The sequence below is a fragment of the Ranitomeya variabilis genome, chromosome 3 (assembly GCF_051348905.1).
Source record: "Ranitomeya variabilis isolate aRanVar5 chromosome 3, aRanVar5.hap1, whole genome shotgun sequence".
In the NCBI taxonomy this organism is placed as follows: Eukaryota; Metazoa; Chordata; class Amphibia; order Anura; family Dendrobatidae; genus Ranitomeya; species Ranitomeya variabilis.
The window spans coordinates 377901612-377921916 of record NC_135234.1 but is presented as its reverse complement, the minus strand read 5'-3'; the positions used below and the strand labels follow the sequence as shown (position 1 = coordinate 377921916).

General features: G+C 43.9%; 1 protein-coding gene across 1 annotated transcript in view; it reads right to left on the bottom strand.

The window, feature by feature from the left end:
* The window catches only part of SYNC (syncoilin, intermediate filament protein), a 39933-nt gene that overhangs the window by 1920 nt on the left and 17708 nt on the right, over window positions 1–20305 (bottom strand). The window lies entirely within an intron of this gene.

The following is a 20305-nucleotide window of genomic DNA, read 5'->3' as shown; positions in this document are numbered from 1 at the left end:
CGCTTTTGGTGCGTGTTTTTTGCAGATTTTTCCGAAGGTTCCCAATGCAACAATATAGTGGGAAATCTGCAAAATTAATGAACATGCTGCGTCTTTTACCGTGAAAATTGCGGAATGCATTCTAAATGATGAGATGCATAATGTATGCGGGTTTTTTTTGCGTTTTTATAGCGAAAAAACGCAAAAAAAGAAAATCTGCTATGTGTGCACACAGCCTAAGGCTGCAGAGGGCAATATCGAACTTCATCTACTTTAGGTTCCTAGTTAAACTGTATTTTTAGGTGAATGTTCTGGACAGGCTCATGAAGTGTTGTTTTGATGCAGTGTTTAGCTGACAGCACATACGGTGAAGGAAAGAAGTATTTGATCCCTTGCTGATTTTGTATGTTTGTCCACAGACAGACATGAACAGTCTGTAATTTTAAGGGTAGGTTAATTTTAACATTGAGAGATAGAATATCAAAAATAAAACCCAGAAAATCACATTGTATAAATTTTATATACATTTATTTGCATTTTGCAGTGAGAAATAAGTATTTGATCCCCTACCAACGATTAATAGTTCTGGCTCCTACAGACCAGTTAGATACTTCTAATCAACTTGTTACCTGCATTAGACAGCTGTCTTACTTAGTCACCTTTTATAAAAGACTCCTGTCCACAGATTCAATCAGTCAGACACTAACCTCTGCAACACGGGCAAGACCAAACAGTTTTTTAAGGATGTCAGGGAGAAGATCAAAGACCTGCACAAAGTTGGAATGGGCTACAAAACCATAAGTAAGACGCTGGGTGAGAAGGAGACAACTGTTGGTGTAATAGTAAGAAAATGGAAGAAATACAAAATGACTGTGAATCAACATCAACCTGGGGAATCGTGCAAAATCTCACTTCGTGGGGGTATCCTTGAGCATGAAGGCGAGAAATCAGCCTAAAACTGCACGGGGGAACTTGTTAATGATCTCAAGGCAGCTGGGACCACAGTCACCCAGAAAACCATTGGTAACACATTACGCTGTAAAGGTTTAAAATCCTGCAGTGCCCGCAAGGTCCCCCTGCTCAAGAAGGCAGTGGCGTTACTGGGGGGGCAGCCCGGGGCATGTGCCCCGGGCACCGCCGACGGGGGCGATAGCGGGCCGCCTGATGATGATGCGGCGGTCCAAAGAGGCTCCTCGTCGGCGGCATTCTGCTGCCCCCACACTGAGATACTCACCTACTCCTGGCGGCGCGGTCCCTGCAGGTCTCTGGTTCCCCGACGCCGCAGCTTCTTCCTGTACTGAGCGGTCACATGGTATCGCTCATTACAGTAATGAATATGCAGCTCCACCTCCCATAGGGGTGGAACTGCATATTCATTACTGTAATGAATGGTGACCGCTCAATACAGGAAGAAGCTGCCGGCTCCGGGGAAGCAGGGACTGCACAGCGCCCGGAGCAGGTGAGTATAACGGGGAGGGGAGCGCTGCGCGATATTCACCTCGTTCCGGGCGCCGCTCCGTCTTCTGCAGTGACGCTCAGGTCAGAGGGCGCAGTGACGTGGTTAGTGCGCGCCTTCTGCCTGAACGTCAGTGCAGTAGATGCTGAAGATGGAGCGGCGCCGGAAAGAGGAGCAGGTGAATATTGAAAGTGCCGGGGGCCTGAGCGACGGAGAGGTGAGTATGTGATTTTTTTTATTATTTTTTTTTTATCGCAGCAACCGCAAATGGGGCAAGTGTCTGTATGGAGCATTTTATGGGGAATAATCAACGTTTGTGCAGCATTATATGAGGCAAATATATTTATGGAGCATCTTATGGGGCATAATCAACGTTTCTGCAGCACTATATGGGGCAAATATATTTATGGAGCATCTTATGGGGCCATAATCGTTTGTGGAGCACTATATTGGGCAAATGTGTCTATGGAGCATCTTATGGGGCCATAATCAGCATTTGTGGAGCATTATATTGGGCAAATGTCTGTATGGAGCATCTTATGGGGTCATAATCGGCATTTGTGCAGCATTATATTGGGCATATTTTACTATGGAGCACCTTATGGGGCCCATCATGAACTATATGGGGCATATTTTGTATGGGGCCATAATCAACATTTGTGCAGCATTGTATGGGGAAAATGAAACTGATCCTTTGCCCCGGGTGCAGGAAGGGCTAGATACACCTCTGATCTGAAGTTTGCCAATGAACACCTGGATGATTCTGTGAGTGATTTGGGAGAAGGTGCTGTGGTCAGATGAGACAAAAATTGAGCTCTTTGGCATTAACTCGCCGTGTTAAGAGGAAGAGAAATGCTGCCTATGACCCAAAGAACACTGTCCCCACTGTCAAGCATGGAAGTGGAAACATTGTTTTGGGGGTGTTTCTCTGATAAGGGCAAAGGACTACTTCACCGCATCAATGGGAGAATGGATGGAGCCGTGTACCATAAAATCCTGAGTGACAAACTCCTTCCCTACATCAGGACATTAAAAATGGGTTGTGGCTGGGTCTTCCAGCAAGACAATGACCCGAAACATACAACCAAGGCAACAAAGGAGTGGCTCAAAAAGAAGCACATTAAGGTCATGGAGTGGTCTAGCCAGTCTCCAGACCTTAATCCCATAGAAAACTTATGGAGGGAGTTGAAGCTCCGGGTTGCCAAGCGACAGCCTCAATATCTAAACTATTTAGAGATGATCTGCAAAGAGGAGTGGACCAAGATTCTTCCTGACATGTGCGCAAACCTCATCAACTACAAAAGACGTCTGGCTGCTGTGCTTGCCAACAAGGGTTTTGTCACCAAGTTTTGCCAGAGGGATCAAATACTTATTTCTCACTGCAAAATGCAAATTTATATAATTTATACAATGTGATTTTTCTGGATTTTATTTTTGATATTCTGTCTCTCAATGTTAAAATTAACTTACCCTTAAAATTGTAGACTGTTCATGTCTTTGTCAGTGGGCAAACTTACAAAATCAGCAAGGGATCAAATACTTATTTTCCTTCAATGGATGTCAAACTCTGACGCACTTCATAACCAAACACAATGCTGTCTTAAGTCAGTGTAGAGTAACAAACATGAATAACAGATTGCCAGAGGCAAATAATTCCTAACTAACTTTTATTAAACTACTAAAGGATAACATTAAAATTTGCATTGGTCAGTGTGGTGTAGGAGGGACATCAATAAAACATTGATTGAACTTGCATCCTATAAAGTACTCATTGTCCCAGTATTGTATTCATTTAAAGTTATGTGGATAAAGGTGCTGCCGCTACCTATATATACTACTTCTATTGCCTACACAAAACTACACTGCCTAGTGCTATATAACATTTGCCCTAAGCCTCCCCTAAAGTAAAACCTCAGTATTCAAGTTAAATTGCTGTGTTGGCACTTTGTGATAAGTGGGTTTTGGGTTGCAGTTTGGACACTTGGTCTATAAAAGATTCGCCATCACGGACATAGGTTATTATTAAGTTAGCTATATAGTGACTAGAAATGTATATTGTGCAGTACTCACATTGGCCACTAGATGGCACTAAATCAGTTATACATCAGCATGTGCATATACTTGATTAATCAGAATGTTAAAGGGAACCTGTCACCACGTTTTTGGAAGATGGGATAAAAATAGCGTTAAATAGGGGCAGAGGTGGGCATTACATTAGTGTGTTTGTTATGTGTTTATTACCCACCTAAGTTGCCGAAATACCTTTGCAAAGTCTCCGTTTTCGCCTGTCAATCAGGCTGGTCTGGTCAAAAGGGCGTCTTGTCTTCCCCCAGATTTTGCGTAGTTTTCCGTTGGTGGCGTAGTGGTGTGCGCATGCCCAAGGTCCCGAATCCTCTGCCAGGGGATTTAAAAAAGCGCGCTGTTCGTGATTTCATTGGTGATCGGTGGGCGCGGCCATCTTCCTTTGGCCGCGCGTGCGCAGAAGCGGCGCTCTGCTGGCCGCGGCTTCAGGATAATGGCTGCGGGATGCCGCGCGTGCGCAGATGGATATCGCGGCGGCCATTTTCCTGAAGCCGCGGCCAGCAGAGCGCCGCTTCTGCGCACGCGCGGCCAAAGGAAGATGGCCGCGCCCACCGATCACCAAGGAAATAACGAACAGCGCGCTCTTTTAAATCCCCTGGCAGTGGATTCGGGACCTTGGGCATGCGCACACCACTACGCCACCAACGGGAAAACTACGCAAAATCTGGGGGAAGACAACGCCCTTTTGACCAGACCAGCCTGATTGACAGGCGAAAACGGAGACTTTGCAAAGGTATTTCGGCAACTTAGGTGGGTAATAAACGCATAACAAACACACTAATGTAACGCCCACCTCTGCCCCTATTTAACGCTATTTTTATCCCATCTTCCAAAAACGTGGTGACAGGTTCCCTTTAATGGGTGATGAGATGACTTGTTTAGTGTGTGGCTGAATGCTTGGACCCATGCTGATAAGCAGAAGGGGAATTTTCACACCGAAGCCTGTTTTCAGTTTTGTGACCAGGCCAAATTTTTCAGTTCTGACCAGTGTAACTTTGAGGTAATAACTTTGGAACACTTCAACTGATTCCAGTAATTCTGAGATGGTTTTGTTTTGACGCATCGTACTTAGTGGTAAATTTTGGTCACTATAATTTAGCGCTTATGAAAATATAAATAATGTGAAAATGTAGCAATTTTTTGTTTTTATGCCCTTTAAAAATCAGAACTACAAAATGGTTACTGTGTAACATTTACCACATGTCTACTTTACATCAGCATTATTTTTGAAACCTACTTTTATCCCTTCTAACTTCTTAAAATAAAAATGCTCAGTTTCTCATTTTTCCAATAAACTTTACAAAACCAATTTTTTAGGGACCATATCACATTTGAAGTGACTTTGAAGAGCCTATATGACAGAAAATACCCCAAAGTGATCACCATTTTAAAGCTGCATACCTCAAAGTGCTCAAAATCACACTCAAGACATTTATAAACCTTTTAGGTGCTTTACAGGAACTAAAGCAATGTGAAGTGATAAATACGAACATTTATTTTTTTTCCCCATAAAAATGTTGCATTAGCCCCTCCATTTTTCATTTAGACAATGGTAACATGAGAAAATAGACCACTCAACTTATGTAATTTCTAATGTGTAAATGGATTCTATATATGTGGCTAACTACCGTTTGGGCGCATGGCAGGGCTTGGAAGGGAGGGAGCGCTATTTGACTTTTGGAGAACAAAATTGGCTGGACTAGAGTGAATTCCATGTCGTGTTTGGAGAACCTCTGTGCCTAAACGGTGGCAACCCCCAACAAGTGACCCCATTTTGGAAACTAAACCCCTCTGCAAAATGTATCTGGAGGTGCGGTGAGCATCTTGAACCCACAGGTGCTTCACAGAATGTTAAAACATTGGACCCTGAAGATTAAAAATTACATTTTATTTACCCAAAAATGTTGCTTAGCCCAAATTTTTAATTTTCATAAGTATAACAAGATAAAATGATTTGTTGTACAATCTCATCTTGGTACACAAATGAACCATATGTTTCAGGGGGGGTGAGGGAAAACAACTGTTTGGGCACACAGGATCTTCAAATGAAAAGTGTTGTTTTAAGAAGCAGACTTGGCTCGCATGGTTTGCGGACACAATGCTGCATTTGTGGAGCCCTTGTACTGCCAGAAGAGTAGTTAGGCTCCAGAAATGACCCAATTTTGGAAACTACACCCTTCAAGAAATTCATCTAGGTTGTGGTGAGTATATTGAACCCACAGGTGCTTCCAGGATTTTATAACATTGTGAAAATGAAAAAATTATTTTTCCATGAAAATGTTTTGGCCCCAAATTTTTAATTTTTACAAAGAATATTAGTTGGAAATGGATCCAAACCTTTATAATGCAATGGCTTCTGAATGTAGCAATACCCTATATCTGGTCATACACTTTTTTGGGGGCATAATGCAGGGCTCAGAAGAGAGCGTGGCATTTGGCTTTCGGGGAGCAGACTTCCTTGGGAGTGTGTGGGCACCATTCACAATTTGCAGAGCCCCTATGCTTCCAAAACAGAAATCACCCCAACCTCCCAAAATGACCCTATTTTGCAAATTATACACAAAGAAAATCATTTTAGGAGTGTAGTGACTATTTTCACCCCACTGGCGCTATCCAAAAATGTGTGGAAAACGGCAAATATGGCATTTTAGTGCCCGGCTTGTGCTTCTGTAGATGTGCCTCACTGATTTGTTAAAATAGTTGTCCAGAGCCCACAAATTGATGACTCATCTCAATGAAAGATTGGTGGGGGTCCGACATGCTCATGATCAACTGAAAATGCTCCGATAGCACCCCGAATGCAGACTAGATCCACACTGCACTTGTGGACACTGTTGGGTGCATAGGCTCTGAAGGTATGCACCCATCTGTGGACTGTCGGCATGCATCCATCCACCATAGGGATACACTGTAAAGAGACGTGTATATCTCCTTGCAGTGTTCCCCTGTACATAACATTTTTTTAAAATTTTTTTTGATAAACTGAACAAATTAAAAGCAATTCTGGAATTATTAATTTTACGCTGTTCACTATACAGTAAGCTTGATGCAGTGATTTTATTCTTCGGATCAGTACAATTACACTGACTCCAGGGTTTTAGTTGTTTTTATTTATTTATTTTTTTATACACTAAAACACTGATTTACAAAAAAAAGCATGTCATTGCATCGCTACATTCTGGGAGTTATAGCTTTATTTTTTCAGTGATTGAGCTGTGTGGGGGCTTGTTTTTTTTGTAGGATGAGTTGATTATTATTTTTTTTTTATTCGTACCATTTTGGACTAAACACAAATTTTATGATTGCTTTTCGATTTTTGGGTGGCAGAGTGAATAAAAACAAATTCGTGAATGTTTTTTATTTTTCTATGCCATTCACCATGCTGTCCAAGTGCTCAGGCAACTTCCTCAGGTCAGTACGACCACAGTGATGCCATATTTATATAGGTTTTTTTATGTTTTGCTGCCTTTTGTGCACTAAACATTTTTTCCATAACAATTTGTTTTCAATGGGCGTACTGATAGCTGTAATTTTTTTTTGCTGGACCTTGTTTTGCAGGGCAAGATGAGGTTTTTATTGATGTTTTTTTTTTGTGATTCAGTATGATGAATTGGCTATCTTTTTGTTATTGTTGTTCTACCATTTTCACCAAACTGGTTAAATAATATGACCGTTTTGTTTAGTTCAAGACGCAGGGGTACTAAATGTGTACTTTTTCCTCTTTTTTTTTTGTGAAAAATGAGTTACTTGCAAAACATGTTTCCATTTTTTTTTTCGTACTTTCACTTTTATTTTTACATTTTTTTTACTATTTAAAATTATTTTTTTTTTATTTATTTTTTTTAAAGATAATCTGCTTTCACTGCCCTGATCGCTGATATGATGATCTGCAGTGCTTTAGCATTGCAGGGCATAAGGGCTGTCAATCTGACTCGGGCAAGAATGCGTGTTTAGGTCCTTCTCTCGGAAGCACCTTACAGTCCTCTCTACCAGCGTGACCCCACGGCCATTGGCACAACGCAATCCTGTTTTGCTGATCTAAGGAAAGCAGATCGATGTATCTGCCGCTATTGACAGGGCCATCAGAAGGTTTAAATACTAGTGAGTCCGTGCAATCCTTGCACTGTACTCGTACAGCGGTTTGTGGGCACTCTTCCTTCAGCACCGTACATGTACAGTGCATGCCTTGAAGGGAATGGAGCGTCAGTGCACATCTGGGAAAAACCGATCAGCAGGTTATCACCTTTTGTATGTATAGGCGGTAACTTGTTTTTTTCAATGGACAATCCCCTTTTAAAGGAAATCTGCTAGAACGGTTCACCTGTCCCTGCCAGCTAGTTATATGTTCATGTTGCTCTCTGAAAAGTGCTTTCCAGATGCTGCGGTCTGGAAAGCCAGAGGCGTCTGCGCCCGCATAGTGGAGATGGGATTTCATGAAATCTCATCCACTATGCTGTAACATCTGGCTGCTGCGGAATGGACGCTGTGGCTGTACGCAGTGCCCAACCCGCAGTGTTCACTGACCGTGGGAATTGCCATTAGAGAATAACTTGGCAATGAAGGTGTGCTATAGGGTCTGCAGCAATATTTTATGTATCGCTTACTTGCCTGCTTGCTGTAGTTTTGATGAAATGTTTTATCAGCAGGGAATTATCACTGGTGGACTAGTAAACTGGCTGCCGTGTAGTACCCCATATTCATGAGCACTGTATAACCCCCACCACCGATTGGCAGCTTTCTGCTTACGCACAGTGTAGTCGGGGTTTGTCTGTAAATTATGCTTCTCTGATTCCTTTTAACCCCTGGAGGTGTTTTCATTTTTGCATTTTTGTTTTTCGCTCCCCTTCTTCCCAGAGACATAACTTCTTTTTTTTTTCCATCAATATGGCCATGTGAGAGCTTGTTTCTTTGTGGAACGAGTTGTACTTTTGAACGGCACCATTGGTTTTACCATGTTGTGTACTAGAAAACGGGAAAAAAATTCTAAGTGCGGTGAAATTGCAAAAAAAGTTTAATCCCACACTTGATTTTTGTTTGGCTTTTTTCTAGGTTCACTAAATGCTAAGACTGACCTGCCATTATGATTCTCCAGGTCATTACGAGTTCATAGACCCCAAACATGTCTAGGTTCTTTTTTTATCTAAGTGGTAAAAATAAATTCCAAACCTTGTTTAAAAAAAAAAAAAGCGCCATTTTCCGATACCCGCAGCGTCTCCAATTTTCGTGATCTCAGGTTGGGTGAGGGCTTATTTTTTACATGCCGAGCTGACGTTTTTGATGATACCATTTTGGTGCAGATACGATATTTTGATCACCCGTTATTGCATTTTAATGTAATGTCGCGGCAGCATTAAAAAATGTATATATATATTCAAAAACATTTTTTTTTTTTTTTTGTCATGCTTCAATAGTCTTCATGGCAGACTAGAAGCTGCCATAACTCAATCGGCTCAGCCACATATAGGCGATGATCAGATCGCCTATATGTAGCTGAATTACTCACTTTCTATGAGCGCTGACCACTGGGTGGCTCTCACAGCAAGCCGGCAGAGACAACCATAGAGGTCAAAGGTGGTTGGATTTCCTGTGCGAATGCCGGAAGCACTTGTTAAATGCCACTGTCAGCATTTAAATGCAATTCCATCTGCAGCTGTTCCGGGCACATGTCAGCTGTTCAAAACAGCTGACATGTCCTGAGAAAGATGTGATGTGGGCTCGCTGCCGGAGCCCACATCAAAGGGAGGGGAGAACGACATCAGCGTAACTATACACCTGATGTCGGAAAGGGGTTAAGGGGGTTGTCCACTACTAGGATCCATTCCAGCGGTGTGGCCATTCACGGTCCCAGGGCTGTGATGTGGTGGAATGACCATGTGATGTCCGACGCCCAATCAGCACTGGCATCGCTGTCTCCGCCTTCGGACAAACTAAACATGAAGAGGAAGTCCAGGATGAGCTGCAGCTCTGGCTTTCACTTTATGTTCAGTTTGTCTTAAGGCGGAGACAGTGATGTTAGCTCTGATTGGGCGTCACATGTCCCCACACTGCATCACAGCCCCAGACAGAGCGAGTGCTGAGACCGCGGGAATGGCGCCAGCACGCGAGGTGAGTATAAGCTTTATTATTTTATCTGGGCTGAACATTTAGTTTGTCTATGTGCCCACGTTGCAGAAATGCTGCAGAAATGACAGCAGCATTTCCGCAACTCCCTGCAGCGGGTAAAACGCATGCGGAATTCGCATGCATTTTCCCGCAAAACACAAGCATTTTGCAAGCGTCTTTAATCCAATGAAAAGGAAAAAAAGAGCAGCAACACTTCGTTCTTTCCTGGCATGTAAACCTTAGTCCTTTATTACAAAAATTTGTCATAAAAGACAGAGGCTTTAGTGTACCCTAGACCGTCTAAAATTTATCAACAGGACTTCTGGCATTAAAAGAAATGCAACAATGGGACGATGTAGTCTTCCGTAGAGCTGATAAGGGCGGCAACAATTAAATCAAACTGACACTTATTTGTGTTTAGAAAGAAATCCAATTCCAAAGTATAAGGGTACTGTCACACAGTGCAATTTTGATCGCTACGACGGTACGATTCGTGACGTTCTAGCGATATCGTTACGATATCGCAGTGTCTGACACGCAGCAGCGATCAGGGACCCTGCTGAGAATCGTACGTCGTAGCAGATCGTTTGGAACTTTCTTTCGTCGCTTGATCACCCGCTGACATCGCTGGATCGTTGTGTGTGACAGCGATCCAGCGATGTTTTCGCTTGTAACCAGGGTAAACATCGGGTAACTAAGCGCAGGGCCGCGCTTAGTAACCCGATGTTTACCCTGGTTACCAGCGTAAACGTAAAAAAAACAAACAGTACATACTCACATTCCGGTGTCTGTCCTCCGGCGTCTCAGCTTCTCTGCACTGTGAGCGCCGGCCAGCCAGAAAGCGAGCACAGCGGTGACGTCTGACGTCACCGCTCTGCTTTCCGGCCGCTGTGCTTACACAGTGCAGAGAAGCTGAGACGCCGGGGGACAGACACCGGAATGTGAGTATGTACTGTTTGTTTTTTTTACGTTTACGCTGGTAACCAGGGTAAACATCGGGTTACTAAGCGCGGCCCTGCGCTTAGTAACCCGATGTTTACCCTGGTTACCCGGGGACTTCGGCATCGCTCCAGCGCCGTGATTGCAACGTGTGACCGCAGTCTACGACGCTGGAGAGATAATCATACGACGCTGCGACGTCACGTATCGTGCCGTCGTAGCGATCAAAATGGCACTGTGTGACAGTACCCTAAAGATAAATTAAGGTCTTTTTTACGTAAGAATGTTGAAAATAGTATAATAAAGGGAACCTGTCACCCCCTAAATTGAAGGTGAGCTAAGCCCACCGGCATCAGGGGCTTATCTACAGCATTCTGTAATTCTGTAGATAAGCCCCCGATGTATCCTGAAAGATGAGAAAAAGAGGTTAGATTATACTCACCCAGGGGCGGTCCCGGTACGATGTCCGGTCTGGGGCCTCCTATCTTCTTACGATGACGTCCTCCTGTATTCACGCTGTGGCTCCGGCACAGGCGTACTTTGCCCTGTTGAGGGCAGAGCAAAGTACTGCAGTGCGCAGGCGCCAGGCCTCTCTGACCTTTCCCGGCGCCTGTGCACTGCAGTACTTTGCTCTGCCCTCACCAGGGCAGACAAAGTACCCCTGCGCCAGATCCGCAGCGTGAAGACAAAGAGGACGTCCTCTTAAGAAGATGGGAGGCCCCGGACTGAATCGCAACGCCCATCGGACTGGACCGCAGCAGGACCGCCCCTGGGTGAGTATAATCTAACCTCTTTTTCTCATCTTTCAGGATACATCGGGGGCTTATCTACAGCATTACAGAATGCTGTAGATAAGCCCCTGATGCTGGTGGGCTTAGCTCATCTTCTATTTTAAGGGTGACAGGTTCCCTTTAACCAACAAAGAAGGTTAAAAATTGTTTCCCTCATTTCCCTGTATCCCATATTGGTATACCATACCTAAAATTCATAAGTCTACCTCCCAACCTCCAGGGCGACCTATTGTGTTGGGTAAAAATTCAATTACCGAACCATTATCGCAGTATTTAGATTGGTGTCTTAAAACACTTTTATTGCAAATCTCTTAATTTGTGAAAGATTCCGGACATTTCTTAGTAGCTTTGAAATCAGTGGAATGGCAACAAAATTTTGTCCTAACATCGATAGATGTAGTAAATTTATACACCTGAATACCGCATAAACAAGGCATTGCGGCAGTTAAAAAAAAATTCTAGAAAACTGTAATAAATCCCCTGAATTTAATTCCTTCATACTAGAAGGTCTAGATTTTGTTTTGAAGGATAATGCGTTTACATTTTTAAATCAGTACATGGGTACGCCCGTAGCTTGCGTTTTCGCAAACTTATTTTTAGCCGTGTTCGAGGAGAAATATATCACAAGTATAAAAAATCCATTTTTGAAGCTATATACGCTATGTGGACGGTATCTCTATTATTTGGGACGGTGACCAGATAGTTTGATGATTTTGTTGCATATTTGAACAACACAAATGATTAAAATATGCGGTTTACATCATGTTTCGGTAGAGATAAATTGAATTTTTTAGATATAAATATCAGTGACGGAAAGATTTAATTTTTGTTTCAAACATACATTTATGGATAAGGCCATTCATGCGTCAATTCGTAAAAATTGGCATACTTTGGAGTCTGATAATGAGTTAAAAAATTTGGTAAAATTACACCATGGTTTGCTTATAAAAGAACTAATAATTTGACAGATTTATTGGTACAAAATCGGGTTTCTCAACCGCACGATATTTGGCTAATATCTAACACCCCGAAAGGGAACTTCAAATGCGGTGATTGCAGTTTTTGTCAGTACCATTTAATAGGGAATTCTTTGCAGATTGGCTCCATACAGCACAAGATCACTGAATTAATCACCTGTAAAACGAAATACGTTGTTTATATTATGTTTTGCCCCTGTTCTTTTTATTATATAGGAAAAACGATAAGATCAATGTTTGTAAGATTCCGTGAACACTTTCATTTTATCTTAACAGGTAAAGGCTCTCCAAGATTTATAAGGCACATTCAGGAAAAGCATGAGTTAAATCCTCACTGCCTGCAATTTGCAGGGTTAGGCCTCTTTCACACTTCAGTCTTTTGGCGTCAGTCTGAAACCGCCATTTTCCTCAAATAGCGGATCTGCCATATTTTTTTTGGCGGATCTGCTATTTTCCCATAGACATGCATTAGCGACGGATTGTGGCGGATGGTCGTCCGTTCCATCCGCCATGCGACGGATCCGTCGAAATTTGGCGGACGTTGTCTAGACATTGACGGACATTATAACGTTTTTTTGTCTGCGCCGAAATGGCGGTTCGCGACGAATCCGTCGCGTCCACCATTCCATAGAATGGCCGCCTATGGGCGACGGATCCGTCACGACCGTCATTTCGGCGGATCCGTCGCCACAATCCGCTTTTTCAATTGCGCATGCTCCAAAAAGTAGATACTTTTCCCAGACAACCCCCAAGTAACGGATCCGTAAAAAAAAACGGATCCGTTAGAACCGTTTTCTCAACAATTGTGACGGATCCGTCACTATGTCGGAGCAGACTGACGCCAAACAACTGAAGTGTGAAAGAAGCCTTAGAAGTCGTTAAATTCCCACCAAGTGGGGGAGATCATAAAATTATTTTAAGACAAGAGGCAAAATGGATCATCAAAGCAAACGCTCAAGGTCCCTTAGGACTTAATGAAAGATTAGACTACTCTTGCTTCCTGTGAATGTGCTTTAATAATGTCAAATCAAGTCATAGAAATGATCATTGAAAAATTGTTTTCTGTAAGATTGTTATTTTTAATACATAGTTCTATCCAGAACTTTTTTAATTGTATTTTAATGATATGCAAATGCCGTCACATGATGAGGCATAAAAGGAAATGACATATTACTTGTTACATCTGGACCCCTGGAAGCGTATCTTAACGCGAAACGTCGTCCTGTCCTTTTGCCTGTTTTATCTGAACTTGTCCTGCCCGTAAAACCATGTCCATGAAAAACTTTTTGTAATAAAGGACTAAGGTTTACATGCCAGGAAAGAACGAAGTGTTGCTGCTCTTTTTTTTCCTTTTTTTCTTTTCTTTTCATTGGATTGCTTCATGTGTGATTTCTTCAGCAAGCACCTTCATCATTGTGTTTTCACTTTATGTGCCGTGGAATGCTTTGTCATAATGGTGAACAACTCTTTTAGTCTATCTGCCCCAAATTGCGTTTTTTATGCGTTAAGCTTAAAAAAACTTTTGAACGCATTCTCATGCAATCAATCCTATGGGATTCCGCAGTTGCTGTGCCCATGCTGCGGATTTTCCAGCTGCGGAATCGCATAGCGGTAAAATCCGCAGCATGTTCATTATTTCTGTAGAATCGCGGCGATTCCGACGCCATAGGATTGCATTCAAACGCTCACTTTACGCTTGTGGCTATGCCCACTATGCGTAAAGTGAGCTCTTCATGTGCAGATATGGTACCCAGGGTCTGGAGGAGAGGAGACTCTCCTCCAGGCCCTGGGTACAATATTCCTGTAAAAAAAAAAAAGAATTAAAATAAAAATAGAGATATACTTACCTTCTGATGGCCCCCGGAGTCCTCCCGCCTCTCAGCGGTGCATGTGGCGCTTCCGTTCCCAGAGATGCATTGCACAAATCACCTGAGATGAAGTCAGGGTCACGCGACCGTGACATAACAAAGGTCCTTTGCGCAAAGCATCCCTGGGAACGGAAGCCGCCGGGAGCGCCGCTGAGGAGATCGGGGGCCGTCGGAAGGTGAGAATAACCATATATTTTTTATTTTTAACATTCCACCTTTCACCATTGATGCTGTATAGGCAGCATCAATAGTAAAAAGTTAGTCACACATGTCAAGCACTATGCTTGACAAGTGTGACCAACCTGTCAATCACTTTTCCAAGCGATGCTTCAAATCGCTTGTAAAAGCGCAAGCATTCTGCAAGCTAAAAACGCTTGCAAAACACTTGTGTTTTGTGGGAAAACGCATGCCAATTCCGCATGCGTTTAACCCACGGAAGGGAGTTACGGAAATGCTGCGGACATTACTGCAGCATTTCTGCAACGTGGGCACATCGCCTTAAGGTTTCCCAAGAGAACATTGACCAGAGCATCATTTCGCCTCTGCTGGTTTGTCTTCTCGTAGTGATTTTGGGTACTGGATCTTCTCTAGGGAAGTGATTCAGTCACACTTGTCCCCTTCACATGATATAAAAGATAAAAGTGAATTGTCATACTAGGTCACCTTCAACCATTATGTAATTTTGATGCTTGCATACATAATGTACATGCTTTTGGACAGGTGTCCGCACAGGCACAATTTGGTCGACCGCTGCACAGACCTGTGTTTTGATAACCTTCTATTATAGTCTCCCACTCACACACCACCTCCTCACCTCGCCCCCTATCTGTCGGAGTCCCACAAGGTTCAGTCCTTGGGCCCCTGCTCTTCTCCATTTACACCTTTGGCCTGGGACAGCTCATAGAGTCTCATGGCTTTCAGTATCACCTCTATGCTGACGACACACAGATCTACATCTCTGGACCAGATATCACCTCCCTACTAACCAGAATCCCTCAATGTCTGTCCACTATTTCATCCTTCTTCTCCGCTAGATTTCTGAAACTTAACATGGACAAAACAGAATTCATCATCTTTCCCCCATCTCACGTGACCCCTCCAACGAACCTATCCATTACAGTAAACGGCTGCCAACTCTCCCCAGTCCCAAAAGCTCGCTGCCTCGGGGTAATCCTTGACGCTGATCTCTCCTTCAAACCACATATCCAAGCCCTTTCCACTTCCTGCCGACTTCAACTCAAAAATATTTCACGAATCCGTACATTCCTCAACCAAGTATCTGCAAAAACCCTAGTCCATGCCCTCATCATCTCTCGCCTTGACTACTGCAACCTCTTGCTCTGTGTCCTCCCCTCTAACACTCTCGCACCCCTCCAATCTATTCTAAACTCTGCTGCCCGACTAATCCACCTGTCCCCCCGCTATTCCCCGGCCTCTCCCCTCTGTCAATCCCTTTACTGGCTCCCCATTGCCCAGAGACTCCACTACAAAACCCTAACCATGACGTACAAAGCCATCCACAACCTGTCTCCTCCATACATCTGTGACCTCGTCTCCCGGTACTTACCTACACGCAACCTCTCCACTCCCCTCTTATCTCCTCTTCCCACAATCGTATACAAGATTTCTCTCGCGTATCACCCCTACTCTGGAACCCTCTACCACAACACATCAGACTCTCGCCTACCATCGAAACCATCAAAAAGAGCCTGAAGACCCACCTCTTCCGACAAGCCTACAACCTGCAGTAACCACCGATCAACCAAACCACTGCATGACCAGCTCTATCCTCACCTACTGTATTCTCACCCATCCCTTGTAGATTGTGAGCCTTCGCGGGCAGGGTCCTCTCTCCTCCTGTACCAGTTATGACTTGTATTGTTTAAGATTATTGTACTTGTTTTTATTATGTATACCCCTCCTCCCATGTAAAGTGCCATGGAATAAATGTCGCTATAACAATAAATAATAATAATAGTCAGCAATTAGATCATTCCTGCAATGCAGATTAACAACCCAGTGCCTATTAGGACAGAGCTGTGTGCCAAATCTATCTGTTTGCTTCAGCAGATGATTGTCATTTGTGGGTGAAAATGGATTTGAAAGGGTGTAGGCCTGCCATGACTACAAAAGAATTGTGTGGTTGGGATGCTTTAATCACTGCTAAAGGGAGGTGGTTTAGCTTTTGAGGTCACAACTGGGGTTGCGGGTTCTGCTACTTTGCCTTGGGAGGTAACCAATGCATCTAAAATTAGAAGAAAAACAACTTTGCAAATCCTTTTAAAATTAGGAATGCCTTAATTATTGTCCACAGCTCCTACAGTTGAATTTAGTTTGCATGCTCCATTCTTAGGACTGATGGTAATTCCAGAATCATAATAAAAGACTAGCTCTTTACTTTTCATTTAAGATGCACTGGAACTCATTTAACATTTTCATGCTCCATGTTTTGCATATCCATGATGTAGAGGGTTGGGGTTTGTGGAGCTAAACGTGTTCCACAAAGGACAGGAAGTGGCTGTGTTAGGCTGGTTTCACATTTGCGTTTGTGGCCGCAGCATTTGTACCGCATATAAACGCATGCGTCGTGTATTCCTATATTTAACATTAAAAACGCATGCGTTTTTTTTTGTTCGCGTTTTGCCGCGTTTGACGACGCATGCGTCATCTCGTCGTTTGCGGCTTGGCACGGAAATGCAACATGTAGTAATTTCTAGAGGCGTCTATTTGCCGCCAGGAAACGCATGTGTTCTATTGCGCAAGAATTGCGACAAAAAAACGCATTGCTGTCAATGTAAACGCATGCGTTTTTAAGCACATGCGTTTTGTTGCGTTTTTGAATGCATGCGTTTCAATTGAGAAAAACATGTCTAGACACTGATAAGCCACCCCCCACCATCAAGGTGATAAAGGGAGGGTGTGGACAGTTGCAGGTCACTTCTCACCAGACTCTGAAGCAGACGAGACACAGACAGGCTACATCTTGGAGGAAAACAAGACCCTGAACAATGTGAGTATTTCCTAGCCAATGCCTTCATTTTCTATTTTCTGTCTCTACATGTCCTAATTTCTGCCATTTCTTTCTTTCTACATGCATCAGAATGTCTTCTTCAGATTCTTCATCTGGTGAGGAGTTTCGGCCAGGACAGTCGGAAGTGGAGCATGTCAGTGAGATGAGTATTTGCCTCGTCAGATTGGTAAGTATTCACTGTCACATCGACATATGTGACAATTTGATTTTTTCTTTTTTTTAGAGCTCTTCTACTGCGGCAGAGACAGGACAGGAGCAGCGGAGTCAAGGTCCGTTGGAAAAACGGCAGCGGGTACGTATACAAGGCTGACTGTCCTCAGTGTAATATTCTTGAATCTTCCTTTCTTTCCACTTGTATTTCTTTACTTTTTTCTTCTGGAATCCTTTTGTATGTTGACTTTCCCATTCATGCCATTTCTCAGCATCTTTTTTATTTCTTTTCCTTATGTTAATTGAGCAAACTTTAATGACTTTCTTTAATTTTTAGGTTTCACAACGGGAGGATGATCTGATAGAGAATGACCTCCTTATCACCCTGGTTCAGGAGCGAGTCCCGTTGTGGGACACCCGGGATCCACTGCACTCGAACAACATCACGATCCTTCGGTTATGGAATGAGGTGGCCCAAGCGATGTGGGATGGCTGGGACAACTCCTCGACACGGGTCTGAACTGCATTTGGTAAGTATTGCACTGCAGTGTGAAGCAGCAGAGACCTTGGCCGTGCTCACTCGACTGTGTGTGATGAAAGAAACTCTCTGGAGTTTCTCTCATCACACACAGTTGTGTGAGCACGGCCAAAAGTACTTTTTCTGACCACAATTTTTTTTTTTTTTAACAGTATCCAAAGTCAAAACACGTTGGCGTTCGATGAAGGACCGCTTCAACAAGGACCTGCGTCAAGAGAGCCGTGTTCCCAGTGGTTCAGGAGCAAGGATCAGACACTACAAATACCATCGAGTTCTGTCATTTTTAAGACCGGTCCTTGCCCAGAGAACGTAAGTATTTATCACGTGCATTAGGTTGTATTGTATTGTCATAATCTGTATTTTTACATTCCACAGGATTTTGCGTCTGGTAAATCTTTGATAGTAATTTTCTTTTTCCTTTTTTCACAGCACATACAGCACTACTGTTGGCCCAGGTTATGGAGCGGTCCTTTATCCGACAGCCACGGAACCGTCCCAGCCATCCAGCAGCGCAGCAGCAAGTGGGCCTTCCACACTAACTGGAGACCAGGGAGCTGATCCATCAGGTCTTCCCCTTTCGCAGTCATCTTCCACTGCCCCCTTTTTTTTGGGCTCATCCCGGCAGCGGCAGAGGGCTTCGGACAGGTCACTCATGCCCGAGTTTTTGTACTTGAGCTCGGTTTTACACGACGCAATCAAGGCTTTGGGTGACCGAATGGATGTTTCACATAACCTCTTAAATGCACGTATCCAGGAGGTCAGCAAAAGCCTTGATCAAGTGAAAGCCGACCTCCAGAGGCCAGCACATCATTTTTTTAATCAAATTGAGCAGGGCATGTCGGAACACCTTACTCCTGATCTCCAGCTGAGTGTCATGCAGGCCTGCAATGCTGCTTACGTGCAGGCTATGCAGCAGAGTCGGTATTTCCAGCAGACAGTGGGGGCATATCCACCTGTGCCTTCACTGTCACGATTGACCTCAATGTCGACCTCTGCTGCATCCCACTGCACGGCCAACTCAATTCCTTCCACAGCCGGACACCACTACAGCACCACTACCATGCCAAGTGCAGTTGGACATCCCACCGCCACCACCATGACATCCGCTGCTCCTGCTTGGACCTCCTCCACTGACACCACGATGCAGCAGGACCCTGGCATGGCCTTCCGTACCGCCACCACCACGATGCAGCAGGACCCTGGCATGGCCTTCCGCTCTACGAGCGCTATGGACTCTGGCATGGCTGCACGCTCTACGAGCGCTATGGACTCTGGCATGGCTGCATGCTCTACGAGCACTATGGACTCTGGCATGGCTGCATGCTCTACGAGCACTATGGACTCTGGCACAGTGCAGCCGGACTCTGACAGGTCACCCGCCACGCCATATGAGCCCACCAAGACCTTCCACAACCAGGCAAACCAAAAAGAAATTAGAAAAAAAAAGAGGACTCTTAGCATTCCTCCCCCTTCACCTACCAATGTGTCTGTAATGTCAGGTTTGTCTCACCCTTCCAGTGTGTCTCAAGCCTCTCGTGTCAAGTCCCATCCCCGAACTTCCAGACCCTTCTAGTTTCATTGCCCCTTGTCCTGCCACCTCTGCATCGTCCACGGTTAGCCAGGCCTCAGTACTTCACACCCCCCGTTTACATCACTCTACCCCAAGCCGGCGCAGTAAATAAATTTTTGGGTTGTTACAAAATAAAAAAAGTTTGATTTGCCACAGTTATGTTTGGTTTATTGTGTCTTCCGCCGCCGGCAACACACACCGTGCGCCAAGAAACTTCGCCACACACTTACTTTTTGGGCCACATCATATCTCCAGTAGTTAAAATTAAAAAGACTGCAGCTTTGTGTGTCTTTAGTATACATATATGAGGTGGGCCAAAAAATATTACATGTATCTCCATAATCTCTTTTTGTCTGTGCCTAGTGTGGCAGTCTGAAGAGAAAATGGTGGAAATACAGTGCAGACCTCTACTGAACAGGTCGGGTGTAAAAAAACTCATTAGTTATGACACCTGACCTGTTGAGTAGAGAACTGCCTTGTATAACCACCATTTTCTCTTCATACATAATCTATTACACACAACTTGAGGGACAATGGTGGTCACACACTACATATCTATGCTCACCTGCACAGGTGTCAGAAATTGTGAATTCATGAGCCTGTATATGTTTATCATGAATTCATTATTTCTGACACCTGACTTGATGAGTATAGATGGTGTGACAGTGATTGTCTCTTCAGTTTCTGTCCAATGGATACAGGAGAAGAGAATCATGACGCAATGACGTCAACAAGCTTACCAATAAAGCAACATGGCTGCCATTACTAGTAGTATGTGGCCAGTGTTTTATATCAGTATTTGTAAGCCAAAACAAGGAGTGG